We start from the raw sequence: 15,754 nt of genomic DNA, 5'->3' as shown, positions 1-15,754 counted from the left end.
CACATAAAACTAGGCTGGCTTTGTGACATTAAGAAACATGTAACTTCCTTGGGCCTCAATTTCAATGTCTATAAAGCGAGGGAGAGAATAATGACCTAATAAAAAAATCAAACATTAATTGAATGTTTATCATGTGTCAAGCTAAGCATTTTAGAAAATTATCTTCATTTCTCCATACAGCAATCCTAGAAGGTGGATATTATTATCCTTATCTTACAGGAAACTTGTCCAAGGGTACTAGAATACTTAGATACTAAGAATAGTCCATACAAAGAATAATTACTAATGGAATGCAAATGACCTGACATCTGCACCCAGCCTGTTGACTCTGTGCTACACTGGGTCACCTCTATGAGCTTGTCCATCTGGAATACCCTACAACTCTGTGACATTACCATGTGGTAATAATTGCCCTTAGGTCTTCAACTTTGAAACCAAGACTCATTTTCACCACTACCCTGCCTTTGTAGAGTGAAGAAAACAGTTTGTGCTGTGCTCTGAAGTCCTCAGAAGTAGGCCCTAGAGAAATGGGGTGAACATTCACGTCCACAGGCCATGCTTTCCCCCAAGGTCAGAAGCCCACTCCAGCTATGTTCCTCTCCAAAGTCACCACCTCAACTGTGTGAGAAATGTGCCACCAAACAGAAAACCTTCCTGCTCTTGTCAGGAGATTTTTATATGTGGGTGAAAATCACTACCCAAGAAGTGGTAGAGGCTGGGTGCAACGGTGTGGCTTTATCCTGCGGCTCCACACTCAGGAATGTTGTTCATTTTGTCTTACTAATCCTCACAACAGGTGTTGCTCAGTCTCCCTAAGAAAGGAACAAAGGACAAGAACCATCCCAAGAATGGAAGTCCTACCCCTCTTCTAGAACAGCATTGGTGGAACACAAGCAGACTTCCCACATCCCGTGCCCAGGGAGACCACACAGCCAGCAAATCCTCCTGTGCCCTTCCAGACCATCTACATTCTTCTATAAGCAGAAGCCCAATATAATTTTGAGGGGACACTTTCATTCTCCGTGGCCCTGTCTCTCAATGATCTATCTCTTTTTCTTTTTTTTCAGACAGAGTCTCACTCAGTCACCCTGAGGTTGAGCACTATGGCATCAGAGCTCACAGCAACCTCAAACTCTTAGGCTCAAGTGATTCTCTTGCCTCAGCCTCCCGAGTAGCTGGGACTATAGGCTATTTTTAGAGACGGGGTGTCTCTCTTGCTGAGGCTGTCCATCCACCTCAGCCTCCCAGAGTGCTAGGCGTGAGCCACCACACTCATCCTTCTGATCGATCTCTTGAGAATAAAAAGGGCTCAGGAGTCCAACTGACCTATAAAGAGATTAGTTCCAGAGGAACAGAATTGTCAAATCAAGGGCTCCAGAGTCTCTGGGAAGTAACAAATCCCTCATGCCCACACCTGTACCTGAATCCTCTCAAAGTCTGTTGCAGATTTGGTCCTGGGTTCTGCTCATGGAAAGACTCTTGGACTGGGGCTCTGTCACCATCTAGTTGAATGCCCATGGGCAAGTTCCTTTGCTTGTCCACACCCACATCTATTCTCTTTAAAATGATGGAGTTGAATGAGACAGCCTCTAAGTATGCCGCAGCTATATGATTCCAGTATGTCAGGAGGTCTATGGTTTGGAGGACAATGTTGGCATAACTATCTTGCCTAAAAGTTAGCAAGAACAGTACCACTGGGTTACCCCTTTCTATCTACTCTCTCTCCCTCAGCATTATCAGAAAGGCTGATTTCTACAGTCTATGCATCTGAGGGGAAACTTTTTTTTTTTGAAGGCAGGCTGATTTCTCTTAACTTCTGTGATTTTACTTACCTTCCAGCAACACCCACCTTTCCTTCTGCCCACACTACCGATGTGTATAGACTGTGCGTGGGGAAGTATGGCAGGATGCCACGCAGTGCCATCAGCCTCAGCAGGATCAGAGGACATGGCTGGATTGCTGTTGGAGTGCATCTGAGAATTTCATCCATCTGCCTTCTCCTCTTCTATTAGCAGAGTTCATGGGGATTTGGTTCTATTTTGGCATCTCTAGAAGAGTGGAGGTAAAGCCAATAGAGATACAACTGGGATTGTTTAGGGCCCAAAGCAATGATTCGAGTAAACTCGTGTATTTTCCTACAAGGAGTTCCACCAATAGCCAATGGTCAGTGATGTCAGCAGGCCAGGGAGGGTCCTCCTGTGACCACCCCTCTCCCTGTGCCTTCTGTTCAGATGCTCCTGGCCATGCCTTCCTCTGGGCCACTGGCTTCTTACTCCACCCCCAGTTCCCTGCAGTCCTTCCTCTGCCTCCAGCTGATCTTGGCCCTGACTCATAGTGCTGACTCAACAAAGAAAAGCAGACTCCTTGGGCAGCCGGACAATGGACTAGAGCTAGAGTTTGCAGGAGTGGGTGAGAAGGCACCAGAGGCAAGGGATCCATCAATTAGCTTGTCACCGAGTCTTTGCTAACCCCCCTGGTCCCATACCAAGCTGCACAGTGGGGTCTCAGAGTAGAAAGGGAGAAGACAGGAGCCTTTATTTTGTGGCAACTAAGGATGTGGGGTTGGAGCTCCTTCCTTTTGAGGGTCCCCAAGCACAGCATGACCTAGCCCACCATCCTCATAAGAGGACGCTGAGTGCTGCCAATGAAGGCCAGCCACGATGGGACTCAGGAAGGGCGGGAGGTGGCAGCCAGGCAGCGGTTTTGAAACTGCATTTACAAAGCTTTGACATGACTAGGATAATGTCACTGCTTATAAGGGGCCATGGGGGGTATGTGTGAATGGAAATTATAAGGGTACATTAACACCTCCAAATCCATGCCCTAGTTGCCACCATCACCACCAGCCCTCACATTTCTCCCCCACAGGCCTGCTGGGTGTAGGGCAGCCCCTCTGAGTTAAAGCTTGCTAAGGGTTCCTGCTAAAAGGAACCTGACATTTTACTCTAAGAGAACCTTCTCAACCCTCTTTGCATTTGTGTAGGAGGATAAAGGACCATGAAAGATGGAGGTAAGGGCGCAGAACAGTGACTTTGGCATGAGGAGGCTGCCTTTAGAATCCCAGAGCCCTGAGAAATCCTGGCTCAGCTATTAATAATTGCTTACCAGCCATGTCACTGAACTTGGGGCAGTTATTCAATTCCTCTGCACCTTGCTCTCCTCATCTCATGAAGAGGAATAAAGCAGCAATCTCACGGTGCTGTGAGGACGGGCACGGCTGCTAACACATCATGGAAATAACATGCTGGCAGAGAGAAAAGAGAGAGGGGGCGACAAGCCCTCAGCCCGGGACACCAGGGAGAATGTCACTTTCCCCTTCTTCTTATCTTGACAGGCAAAACTCATCCAGGGCTCCCCCTGCCATCCATTCTCTACATTCATCTTCCTGTGTGAAATATGACATGTCCAGGTTTCCTAGTTTGAGACACAGAATATGCACGTGCTCTAATTTAATCAGTGGGATCCTATTTATACTTTTCAGTATTGTCTCTTGAAAATATTCTTTCATTTCCATTCTGATGTGCTCTCCTAATTTTATGCCTTTGTCTCATGCACGGGTTGGCCCACTCTTCACCAAAATCCTTTGCAAAATGCTACTCTGCAGTTTCTTTATCTATAAAAACAGAAAAACCATCTCTCTGAGGTTTAAGTTAGTAAAGGACAGAGCTGAAGGTGGATAACCTAATTCCTGGGTCCAAAGCTTGTCCTTTTTCCACATTATTATCCTTCTCTGAAGTACATGATCTTAGATGTAATATATGACTTCTCTAAGTTTCTTTCTCCTCACCTATAAAATGGGGGTGGGGGGTGTCATATTAATCCCGTAAGTATGGTATAAGGAGGGGAGGCCATGTAGGAGGGAATTCCGAGACTTGTCAATAGAGCACACTGAATACCAGCTGTGAGCCTAAAGCACAGTGCGTTCGAGTAACTGGAAGAAGTTCGGTGGGGCTAGTCTTTCAAGTGGAAACAGGACAAGACCACAGATGGGGGTGGCAAGGCAAGAGGAATCAACTCATGAAGGGCATGGAAATTTCCCACACTCATTCAGTGCAGAGGTGCTATGAGAACTAATGAGTTTGTAGAGTCAAGTCCTGGGAACACGGTGTGGCTCACGGCAAGGTGCACATGTTAGGTCTTCCTACTAAAGCAGATATGAGCAGGGCAGCCTGGAATTGATGAGTTGCTAAGAATAGTTGTTCGGGATAGGGGACCAAAATAGAAGAAAGAACATCAGGAAGGAGAAGGGAAGCCCACATGTTACCACTAGAATCCTGGTCTTTAACCTTAACAAATTATACCATCTCATGTGTATGAGTACGCACCCAGGTGCACACACACACACACACACACACACTGGTACATAGAGCTTCCACTTGACAGAATAAATACCTCTCCACTGGCTCCCTTCCGAGTCACACATCCACCGAGTATCCCATTGGTTCTGCCCAGTCGTAGCACCATCAGGGTGACTCCCTGCATCAGTGTAATCTTTTGACCACTCTGAAGCAGCCAGGCTCTCTCTTACCTTCCCCTATTGCTTCATGTCTTCTCTACTCTAGTTACTCAGTTACAAAGTCTGGTGTTTATGATGGTGTCTTTGTTACTTTGCTCCTGTACTGATTTTTTTCGAAAGGGAAAAGAATTCTTGGCCGGGCAAGGTGGCTCACACCTATAATCCTAGCGCTCTGGGAGGGGATGGATTGCCTGAGCACAGAAATTCGAGACAAGCCTGAGCAAGAGTGGGACCCCATCTCTTAAAAAAATAGGCAGGTTTTTTAGTGGGCACCTGTAGTCCCAGTTACTTGGGAGAAGGAAGCAGGAGAACTGCTTGAGCCCAGGAGCTGAAGGTTGCTGTGAGCTATAAAGCCATGGCACTCTACCCAGGGTGACAAAGTGAGACTCTGTCTCAAAATAAATAAATAATAAAGCAGTTTATTTATTTATTTAAAAAAAAAAATGGATTCTTAAAGACCCTGAAAATGTGGTCAGACACCTGCACACTCTAATGTGAGCAACACCTGATAAATAAATCTCATTCAATAAAATATATTTTAATGATGCATTATATATATCACCACGGAAGAGTTTTGTTTTAATATTTGGTAAAGATAATTTTTAATATAATCAACTAAATGAAAACACTAAATTAAAATTTTCTCTTCTAACAAGCTAATCTCAGAAAATATACCCAAGTTCATCTTAATGATTTATTAGTGGGTTGATTATCCCAGAGGGCCTATAATTATTAAAACCTTTTTTTTTTTTATTGTTGGGGATTCATTGAGGGTACAATAAGCCAGGTTACCCTGATTGCATTTGTTAGGTAACGTCCCTCTTCCAATCCTGTCTTGCCCCCACCTTTTTTTTTTTTTTTTTAAACTTAGTTTTCTTGGTCACATTATGGCATCATGGACGGTTAAAAATAACTATGGAGGCTGGGTGCGGAAGCCAATATCCGCGATCCCAGTGCTTTGGGAAACTGAAGCCCAGGAGTTCCAGGCTGCTGTGAGCTACAACTGTGCCACTCCATTCTGGCCTGAATGACAGAGTAAGATCCCATCTCTTCTTCTTCTTCTTCTTTTTTTTTTTTGAGACAGAATCTCACTTTGTGGCCCTGAGTAGAATGCTGTGGCGTAATAGCTCACAGCAACCTTAAACTCTTGGACTCAAGAGATTCTCTTGCCTCAGTCTCCCAAGTAGCTGGGACTATAGGTGCCCACCAGAACGCCTGGCTATTTTTAAAGACAGGGGTCTGGCTCTGGTTCAGGCTGGTCTTGAACCGTGAGCTCAGGTGATCTACTCCCTCAGCCTCCCAGAGTGCTAGGATTATAGGTGGAGATCCTGTCTCTTAAGAAAAATAATAATAACTTTGTACTCAACTAATTTTACACAAGTTTTTTTTTTTTTTTAAGCGACGGAGTCTCACTTTATTGCCCTTGGTAGAATGACGTGGCATCACAGTTCACAGCAACCTCCAACTCCTGGGCTTAGGCAATTCTCTTGCCTCAGCCTCCAGAGTAGCTGGGATTACAGGCGCTCGCCACAATGCCCAGATATTTTTTTGTTGCAATTTGGCCGGGGCTGAGTTTGAACCCACCACCCTCGGTATATGGGGCCTGCGCCCTACTCACTGATCCACAGGCACCACCCCTACACAAGTTTTTATCCATTGCATATAGGCACTGAAGATGAATCTGCCAAACCTTACGTTTCTATTTATGTTGTATCGCCCCCTAGCGTTGTAAATGATGCTTGCAACCAATATATGTTCACACATTGCTCTGCTTTGTTGAAGGAATGAATAATGTATGTAGATAGGAACTTTCTTGATTTACAGATTAGGTTCTCAAAAGATTTATGTAAATCCATTAAGTTCCAAGTCCAAAGTGTACTATGTAAGTATTCAAGTAATTTTTTTTTTGCAGTTTTTGGCGGGGGCTGGGTTTGAACCCACCACCTCCAGCATATGGAGCCAGTGCCCTACCCCTTTGAGCCACAGGCACTGCCCAAGTATTCAAGTAATTTTCCAAAGTCAGTACATAAAGCAAATAATAAGTAGAGTGATATACACACAATAATAATTACTGTTTTCCCCTACGGACATATTTAGGGATATAATAATGTTCAATGCAAATTCAGAAAACAAAATATTACTACGGGTTTCAGGAACAGAAAGCAATCTAGCATGGTGTAAAAAGTTACTTTTTAAAATGATTCCTATCATTTCTACTGCTTGAGTGCTAAAACATTTCTTGATTAAAGTTTAAGTTTTTGTTTCATAGAGATATCTATTATTCAGAAATTACCTAGTTCACATGTTTTCCACCTCATAATAATCCCAACTTGCGGGTTCTCTTGCTCATTGGCATTGACTTTGCAGATTTGGTCAGTTCTGATTGTCTCTAGTCTGTGTTTCTCTAAATTCTTCAATTAATTCCTCAATCAGCTCCCCAAGAACATGTTCAGAGCCAATGCCATCTGCTTACCTAGTGTTCATTTGTTGATAGCCCAGAAATACTGAAAAATCACACACGTTTATTCTATTTCTCTCTAGTAATGCTTCTTTGGCTCAAAGTCCACTTTGTCAGGTGTTAATATAGCTTTCGTTATGGACCAGTCTCTGCCTGTGGTATCTTTTTTCCATTCTTTTACTTTCTATCCTTTTGTGTCTTTATGATTTTGGTGTCTGTATCCTTGTATTTTATTATTTATATTCAATTCCTTATACTTAAGCCCTTGTTTTTAATCCTTACACGTTGGGTATATAATCTAATTTTACTATCTTTATCTTTTGATTGAGGCATTTAATTATCTGTATGTAATGTTATTACGGACATGTTTATGTGTACACATATATATGTGTACATAGGTATGTTTACATCCACCACCTAACTAGGTGCTACTTGCCTTTTCCTGTCTCTTCTGATTGCTTTTTAGTCTTATTTCCGCTGTATTAATTTGTTATTATAGTCAGTAGTTGACCGCCCAAATGACTGTAACGAACTGGTCAACAAGCAGAGGTGATCAACATAAAGAACTAGGCCTTAGTACATGTGGTGCGTGTCTGGTCGGTGAAAATTACGTCAATGTAGGGAGGCGGTCAACTATTCAGGTTCTACTCTACTTTCCCTCCTTGTAATGATTTCCAGAGATTACAAAGTATATTTGCTTTGTGATTTGACTTCTTCCCAAACAATGAAAGAACCTTAGAACATTTTAACATTACTTACCCTCTTTCCCAATATACATGTTGTTTTTGCAATACATTTTAATAGTACCCTGAGTTACTGCTGCTCCTATCTACCTGGTCTACATTCATTTGCATTTACTTACACGTTCCCCCTTTTCACTGACTGCCATTGTCTCCTCCTTCCTGCACTGTCTCCTCCATGGATCACTTACTTTCTGTGTGACGTATAGGTTGTTTAGTGGTAAATGTTCTCAGTATTTTGCTGTTGGAAGAAATTATCTTTATTGTTCCTTTATATCCTAAGGGTATAATTGCTGAAAATAGAATTCAAAGCACTTTAAAGAAATAAATCTATTGCTTTCTAGATTGCACTGTTGGGGAGTTAATGGTGGTAGCGTTGCTAAGTGTCTTCCTTTTTTCTACCAGCTGCTTTTATGACATTCCTTTCCTCTTTGGTATTGAGTTATACCCTTATATTCTTGGGAGTGATTTTTTGTATTTACTTTGTGTAAAGTTTGCAGGGTCTGTGGAATCTGTGGCTTGGTATCTTTCATTGGTTTTGAAAAATTCTTAGTTCTTATCATCTCTCCCTTCTCCTTTGGGACTCCAAGTACACATAATATACATTAGAACTCTTCACTGTAGCTTCTATGTCTCTTACATTTATTTTTCTTTTCTTTCCCTCTTTTTAAAAATACTTCTTTCTGGATATTTTCTTTTGACAGAGCAAGGAATCTCCTGGAGCACAGAGGAGCTGGATGGTAAAGGTGATGTGAGACCACTTTTTCTGCCTGTTAGTTCAGTAGACTTATGAGCCCAAAGTGATCAGAGGATTATCTCAAGATTTCAATTTGGAACCAAGGTTGAATTTCTTTGATGAAGTATTACTTCCTAAGGCCTCAGGACCCCCAAACTCACCAAACTCAAGGTCACAAATAGGAGAAATAAAAATGCAGACTTTTCAGAGGGGCAAGTCCCACTTTCATCACGTGATTTCTTGACTCATACATCTTGGCTATGAGGGAGGTAACACCCATGCTGGTAGACTTAAGGCATGTGCTGGACCTTACAGGATAGTACTTTAAACTTAAGAGTGAGTTAACTTCCAGCTGCCACTATCATTGAGCCTTCAGTCATCCACAAAGTTTATTGAACAAGCTATCTCTGGATGGGATGCATGGTAAAACGAAGATTTCATGTGTCCCACTATTGAGACTATTACTATAATTTATATTGCTACAATTTCTTCAATTTCTTCACTGTCAAAGACTACACTGTATGGGATATCACAGTGATGGATAAGGCATTCTCCAAGCCCATGAATGATGCTGCTGGCAGACATACTGTAGGTGAGAAAGATAACTTCATACCCATACTACATGTCTGTTCCTCAGATGACAAACTACTGCCCTTTGCATGATAGAAAACATCTAATGTGGGCGGCACCTGTGGCTCAGTGAGTAGGGCGCCGGCCCCAAATACCGATGGTAGCGGGTTCAAACCCAGCCCCAGCCAAACTGGAACAAAAAAATAGCCGGGCGTTGTGGCGGGCGCCTGTAGTCCCAGCTGCTCGGGAGGCTGAGGCAAGAGAATCACGTTAAGTCCGAGAGCTGGAGGTTGCTGTGAGCCGTGTGACGCCATGGCACTCTACCGAGGGCAGTAAAGTGAGACTCTGTCTCTACAAAAAAAAAAAAAATCTAATGTAATCACTTGGACAGATGGTACTCCTAGAGAATGGTGTCATATTAGCAGCTCAGCATTGGCCTTTTTGCAGTTTGTCAAACAGCAGAGGCAAGAGCCAGATCAGCCTTGATGAGGAACGGTCGCATCCCCTTTTTTTCTTTGCTCATAAGCAGGCTCCATTTCTGCTATTATGATTGTTTTGTTTATGGGCTTACTGAACAAACATCAAGGTGGTGGTAGGGAAAAAGAGCTGACTGACATCCCCAGAATGGATTAGCAAAGTCCAAAGTGGGTGCTCTCCGATGGGCATTTATATGGGCTGACACAGAAAAGTCCCCAATGACACATCTGAATCACAGAAAAAATATTGAGACGCTAAATGAATATTACCTATACATACTACATGTGAATCTAAGCTGCATGTTACAGCACTTTACTTGTACTTTCTGGACCTCTCCTGGTCCAAGTTTTTATATACCACTTCCATTTTAGAGTGCAATGTTTTCATGTGAATCTAATTTTATAGACTGGCTAACATCAAGTTTATAATAAGCAGTTTCAGTTGCATAGAAACTTAATGTTCCATGTTCAGGTATTCTACCAGGGCCGAGTAGCCAGGGAGCTACTTTTTAAATGAATAATGGATGTTAGCAGAAGTCACTAACTGCAAATCCCTAATACACTATCTACTTGGATTTGCTAAGTCATAGAGTCTAAGTCCTAGAACATAAGACTGTAGCTTCGATCAGCTGCCAAGTCTATTCTTTCTCCAGGCTCCACTTAAAAGTGGTTATTTTTTTTTTTTTTTGAGTCAGAATCTCACCTTTTTGCCCTCGGTAGAGTGCTGTGATATCACAGCTCACAGCGACCTTAAACTCCTAGGCTTAAGCGATTCTCTTGCCTCAGCCTCTAGAGTAGCTGAGACTACAGGCACCTGCTACAACACGTGGCTATTTTTAGAGACAAGGTCTCATTCTGGCTCAGGCTGGTCATGAACTCGTGAGCTCAGGCAATCCACCCATATTGGCCTCCCAGAGTGCTAGGATTACAGGCATGAGCCACCACGCCAGGCCAAAACTGGTTAAGTCTTACAAGATGACTCAGTAAATAAGTCAGAACAGCACACTCAAATGTGACTGCTTTATTTTGCTTCCCCCCAAATCCCAACAGATCTAATAAACATTATACCTCTTAGTTGGGGGAGAGGGGTCTAAGGCACTTGTCTATTATTTTAGGTAGGAAATTGCCTAAGAATACCTGAATATCATATATATGTCTACGGCATGTAAGGTTGTCAATACTTCCTGATCTCCGTAGGTCCACTTATCATGTGATCATTATAATGGATCTGTATCTTTTGTGAGCTATCAACATGATCAAGATCCTTCTGCATTTATGAGAGTTGATAGCCCTGAAGTTAAACAATGAAATTATAATGCTATCCTTGTAATGTGAAGATAAACTTATTTTGATTACTTTGCAGATAGAAATGAAGAAAATACATGTTAGGTTAATAGTAGCATGTCAGGGCAGTGCCAGTGGCTCAGCGGGTAGGGCACTGGCCCCATATACTGAGGGTGGTGGGTTCAAACCTGGCCCCGGCCAAACTGCAACAAAAAAATAGCTGGGCGTTGTGGCGGGCATCTGTAGTCCCAGCTGCTTGGGAGGCTGAGGCAAGAGGATCCCCTAAGCCCAGGAGTTGGAGGTTGCTGTGAGGGTGAGAAAATGAGACTTTGTCTCTACAAAAAAAAAAAAAAAAAAAAAAAATATATATATATATAGTAGCATGTCAGAGCCAGTTCTATATTAGAAGAAATATAGAACTATACCCAGCACCATGGCTGAGATTAGTTATGATATTAAGACCATTACTCATGAAAATTTCAGGCATCTGAATAAGCCATTAATTCATGATTCCCCTCAAGGATTCCTTTTGTCTTATTACTTTGGTGTGGGGGGTGAGAGGCAACTCCAGAAGTTTGCACTTGACTTCTCCAACCTTCACAGCCCTCCCTCCATTGGCAAAGGATAAAAACCAAAGAAGCCATCATCCCATATCACCCACTGTGAGACAGACTCAATCCAAGACACCACCAATCATCTGACTTCATAAGCTCCTAGTCTGACAATAGTCAATGGCCTTGGGTTCTCTTGGGGAAAAATTGGGGACAATTTACAGTGGATACTTCTGGCTTTGTTGCAGTGTCCTTCTATGAGTTGCAATATGCAAGGTGGTTTGAGAGGTAAAATGTGAAAAGTGTTACTTTCATATTAGATGGGTTATGAATAAGCATACAATCTAAATAATAACTCAAGTTAGATGTTATGGACACCTGACCTAAAATTATAGCCAATCTCTTTAACTTGCTTTTGGAGATTTCTCCTCTTCTGTGTAATCTTTGTGGACTGCCAAATTTGGTGACACCAAAGGATGGAAGTGTGACCCCAATCAAGTCATTGGACTCTCCCTTTCAGGTTCCTGACTCCCGAAGCAAGTATCAGACATAAAGCAAAGACACTTCCCATCTGACTCTTTGAGGGGACTGTCTTCCACTCCTCCCACTGACATCTTTAGTTTTCCTTCAATGCCATGAAGCACTCTATTAACCCTCCAATAAATATCTTTTCTGCTTTAATTAGCTAGAATTTTATTACATACAACCCCAAAACTCTCTAGCTGAAACAAGTAGGAATTGGGGTAGCTCTGTGATCTTGGCAGCTTAAGTCCACGGACTTTTCCCAAAGCTAAGTGCTCTGCCTTCATGTAACTCAGCTCCTGGGTCATTTGGTCCAAATTATTGAAAAATAATTAATGGGTTCCATTTACTGTTATGCTGTCCATCCTTGGTCCAATCAACTGAGTGGGTTGGGGTATTCTGTTATTGTAACAGAAAGAGTACCAAAGGCTGTAACAAGAGACTATCTCTTGGATGGGCAAGACAGGATGACCTCTCCAATGTGCTCCATGTACCATTCTTTCCTTACATGCAATTCCAAAGATGTCCCCTGTGATACTGTGAAATATGTATTTGGTCTTTCTAAAATCCTTGGAATTTCCAAAGCACTGTCATTTTGTTCGCTAATGTTAACTGATGGCTTCAGAAGACAAAGGCATGATTAGAAGACTGGAACTTCTGGGGACGAGAAGGGCTGAAGGTCAAGTTGATCACCAATGGCTAATGGTTTAGTCAATCATACCTGCAGAATGAAACCTTAATAAAAACCCAAGAGGACAGGGTTTGGCGAGCTTCCAGATAGCTAAACAGAGGTGCTTGGAGGGTGGCCTGCCAACTTTGCCCATAGCATCTCTTCATCGTATTCCTTGTAATATCCATTATAATAAATCAGTAAATGTAAGAAGTATTTCCCTGAGTTCTGTGAGCTGCTCCAGCAAATTAATCAAACTCAAAGAGAGGGGTCATAGCACCTGAGTAGCTGGGACTACAGGGGCCCGCCACAACACTTAGCTATTTTTTTTGGTTGTGTTGTCATTGTTTGGCAGCCCAGCCTCTGAGCAACAGGCACTGAGCCAGGCATGGCCATCTTTTAGACTGAATCCCTTTCAAGGTGACCCTTCCCAAAGGGCTCACCCTGACAAGTTCCAGTAACTACTGAATCTCCTTCCACCTTCGGCCACTTTATAGTCTCTTAGTTTTCCTACTCAGCACTCACTTTGGTAAATAATGTCCTTATAAAAACCTTCTTGCATTTCTGTAATGTGATTGTGCCATCTGTTCTCTAATGGACACTATTTCTCAACTAAGGAAAGGTTTGGGGAGAAGTCTAGGAGAAGCTCATGTATGCCACAAATATTGCAGTGATGAAAAGGAACTTTAGTTGCATATAAAGTTCTACTTACTATGGCCCAGTGGGTGTAGATAATAAATCATAAAGTTGCAGATCCATGTAGTCTTTTCTGCTTTGTTCATTGATCACTGCCTAGAAGGAACCACATGCAGAGGGAGACTCTCACACCTCCAGTGCTCTTTCAAATGCACCTAAGATGGAAGTGATGTTGGCATTTGGTTGTTTATAGTACTCTCCCAGTTCTTAATACATCTGAAAGGTGCTGAGTGGACAATTTAATGGGAGGACAGAACAGAGAAGCTATAGGAACCAGCTCTCAGCCACCAGGAATTGAATCCATCTTCAGTTCTCATAGTTTCCATTTTTAAAAAATGATTTATTCCAACTCCAGTCAGTGCCCTCTTAAGAAAATGGCTCTATCCTTTTCCCACAGAGCTTGGAACAGTTCTTTTATGGTTACTGTGCAAATGTAGTCAACAGTGAACTTATTTGCTCTACAGCCTGTTGTAAAGTAAAGAGAGACTGTGTAATCCACAATTAGATTAAAACACAGTTAAGATTGCAAACTGTGGGGTGGCGCCTGTAGCTCAGTGGGTAGGGCGCGAGCCACATACACTGAGGGCTGGTGGGTTCGAACCCGGCCAGGGCCAGCTAAAGGAATAACAACTGCGACAACGAAAAACTAACTGGGCATTGTGGCAGGTGCCTCTCAGGGAGGCTGAGACAAGAGAATCGCTTAAGCCCAAGAGTTGGAGGTTGCTGTGAGCTCTGACGCCACAGCACTCTACCCAGGCGACAGCTTGAAACTCTAGTCTCAAGAAAAACAAAAAAGACTGCAAAGCCCCTGGAGAAATAGGGTATTGTCTAATCCTTAACTCAAATGTGCCAAACAGCACAGACAAATCCAGCCCAAGGGCAAAATAAACCTTCCCCTTATAAGGACTATCTCAAGAGCCCCCAAAAAATTGAACCTCAGAAGAGTGCTTCACATCCTGGGCATAAATCATGCATGTCCATATACAATGTCATGCCACAGTCAACCCTGAAGGCCAACACCCTTGAGAATAGCACATAGTAGCCTGAACCCCACCTCATCCTCTTTAGCCACAGGCAGTTCCCATCTTTTGGCCTAACAGCCCCTCAAACACCTCCCTAAAAAATACACAAAGTCTTCCCTATTTCTACAATCCAGGCTCCCGAGAACCCCACCATTAGTTGTTCTGGACCCAATTTACCGATTTGTTCTGTTTGAAAGAAAAACTATTATACCAATTTTACAAATGAGGAAAATAAAGTCAACAAAAGGCTTAAATAACTTGCCCAAGGAAACTTACTCATGTAAGTAACATGCCTTACTCATTCTTTTTATCCTGATGTAATGTTCAGTTACATGATTTTGAACCAAAGGCTGAGGAAAACCCTGAGAACAAGCCAGAGGATGGGGTTGAAGAGTAAAATGAAGGCAGGAATCTTTAGTATAGGATGGAGCATGTAAGTAAGAAACATACCCTGAACCCAGAAAATACAAGGCAGCCTCATACAGCAGGAAAAGTAGGGACTAAGAGTCTGAAACCTTATTTTCAACTATACCTATACCAATCGCCTGTGATCTTGGGCAAGTCACTATTCCCAGGTATAGAAATATTTAACATGTTTTTAACCAGTCTCTATCAGTATGCACCTACTCACTACTCTCCAACTGTCATTTTTTAAAAAGTATATTACAAGGCATACTTCACTGATTACAAAAATGGGCTGGGCTCATACCTCTGATCTCAAAGTGGGGGGTGGCGCCTGTAGCTCAGTGGGTAGGAAGGCCTAGGCAGAATTGCTTGAGGCCAGGAGCTTGAAACTAGCCTGGGAAAAACAGAAAGACCCTGGCTAGACAAAAATTTGAAAGAAAAAAGTTTGTTCTCCCTAATTACATTCAAATTCCTAAGACAGAGCCTTCAAATTTAGACCCTAAATTATTAATCCTAACTCCTACCACATAGTATAGATCTACCACCAGGCATCCTACAGGAAACTGAAGCAGAGAAGTCACTTAAGCCAGGTCACACAATTACCTAGGCAGTTTGGCTAAGATGATGCTCTTAACCACAGCATTTGGCTACCTAATAACGTTCATTCAACTTTCAGCTAATGTGAAATCCTAGTCATTCATCAAGAGATTCCTATGAAAACCATGTCAAGAATCACTTCTAGAAGTCTGATAACCCTGACTTGTCACTCCTGGTGCCATACCTACTAACCCACAGTACTTATTTTCACAATAGAAAATCAACAGGGGGCACCATTTCGTTACAAAACCAAGATCCAGATGGGCACAGTGGCTCACATCTGTAATCCCAGCGCTCTGGGAGACCAAGGCAGGTGGATCACTTGAGCTCATGAGTTCAAGACCAGCCTGAGCCAAGAGCAAGACCCCATCTCTAAATAACTAGCTGGGCATTGTGGCAGGCATTTGTAGTCCCAGCTATTTGGGAGACTGAACCAAGAAGATTGCTTGAACCTAAGAGTCTGGGGTTGCTGTAAGCTATAAACCATGGTACTCTATTGGGGAGCAACCAA

General features: G+C 42.7%; 1 long non-coding RNA gene across 1 annotated transcript; it reads right to left on the bottom strand.

Moving 5' to 3' along the window:
* Positions 1-1,192: 1,192 nt before the first annotated feature.
* LOC128590337 (uncharacterized) lies at positions 1,193-4,522 on the bottom strand. The gene is made up of 3 exons (XR_008381259.1): positions 4,393-4,522; positions 3,106-3,244; positions 1,193-2,048 (listed from the first exon to the last, which is right to left on the bottom strand). It is a non-coding gene; the product is annotated as an uncharacterized LOC128590337 (long non-coding RNA).
* Between the last annotated feature and the right edge of the window lie 11,232 nt (positions 4,523-15,754).

The sequence above is a fragment of the Nycticebus coucang genome, chromosome 7, assembly GCF_027406575.1.
Source record: "Nycticebus coucang isolate mNycCou1 chromosome 7, mNycCou1.pri, whole genome shotgun sequence".
Classification (NCBI taxonomy): Eukaryota; Metazoa; Chordata; class Mammalia; order Primates; family Lorisidae; genus Nycticebus; species Nycticebus coucang.
The sequence above is the reverse complement of the archived record's forward strand: the minus strand, read 5'-3'. Positions and strand labels throughout refer to the sequence as shown.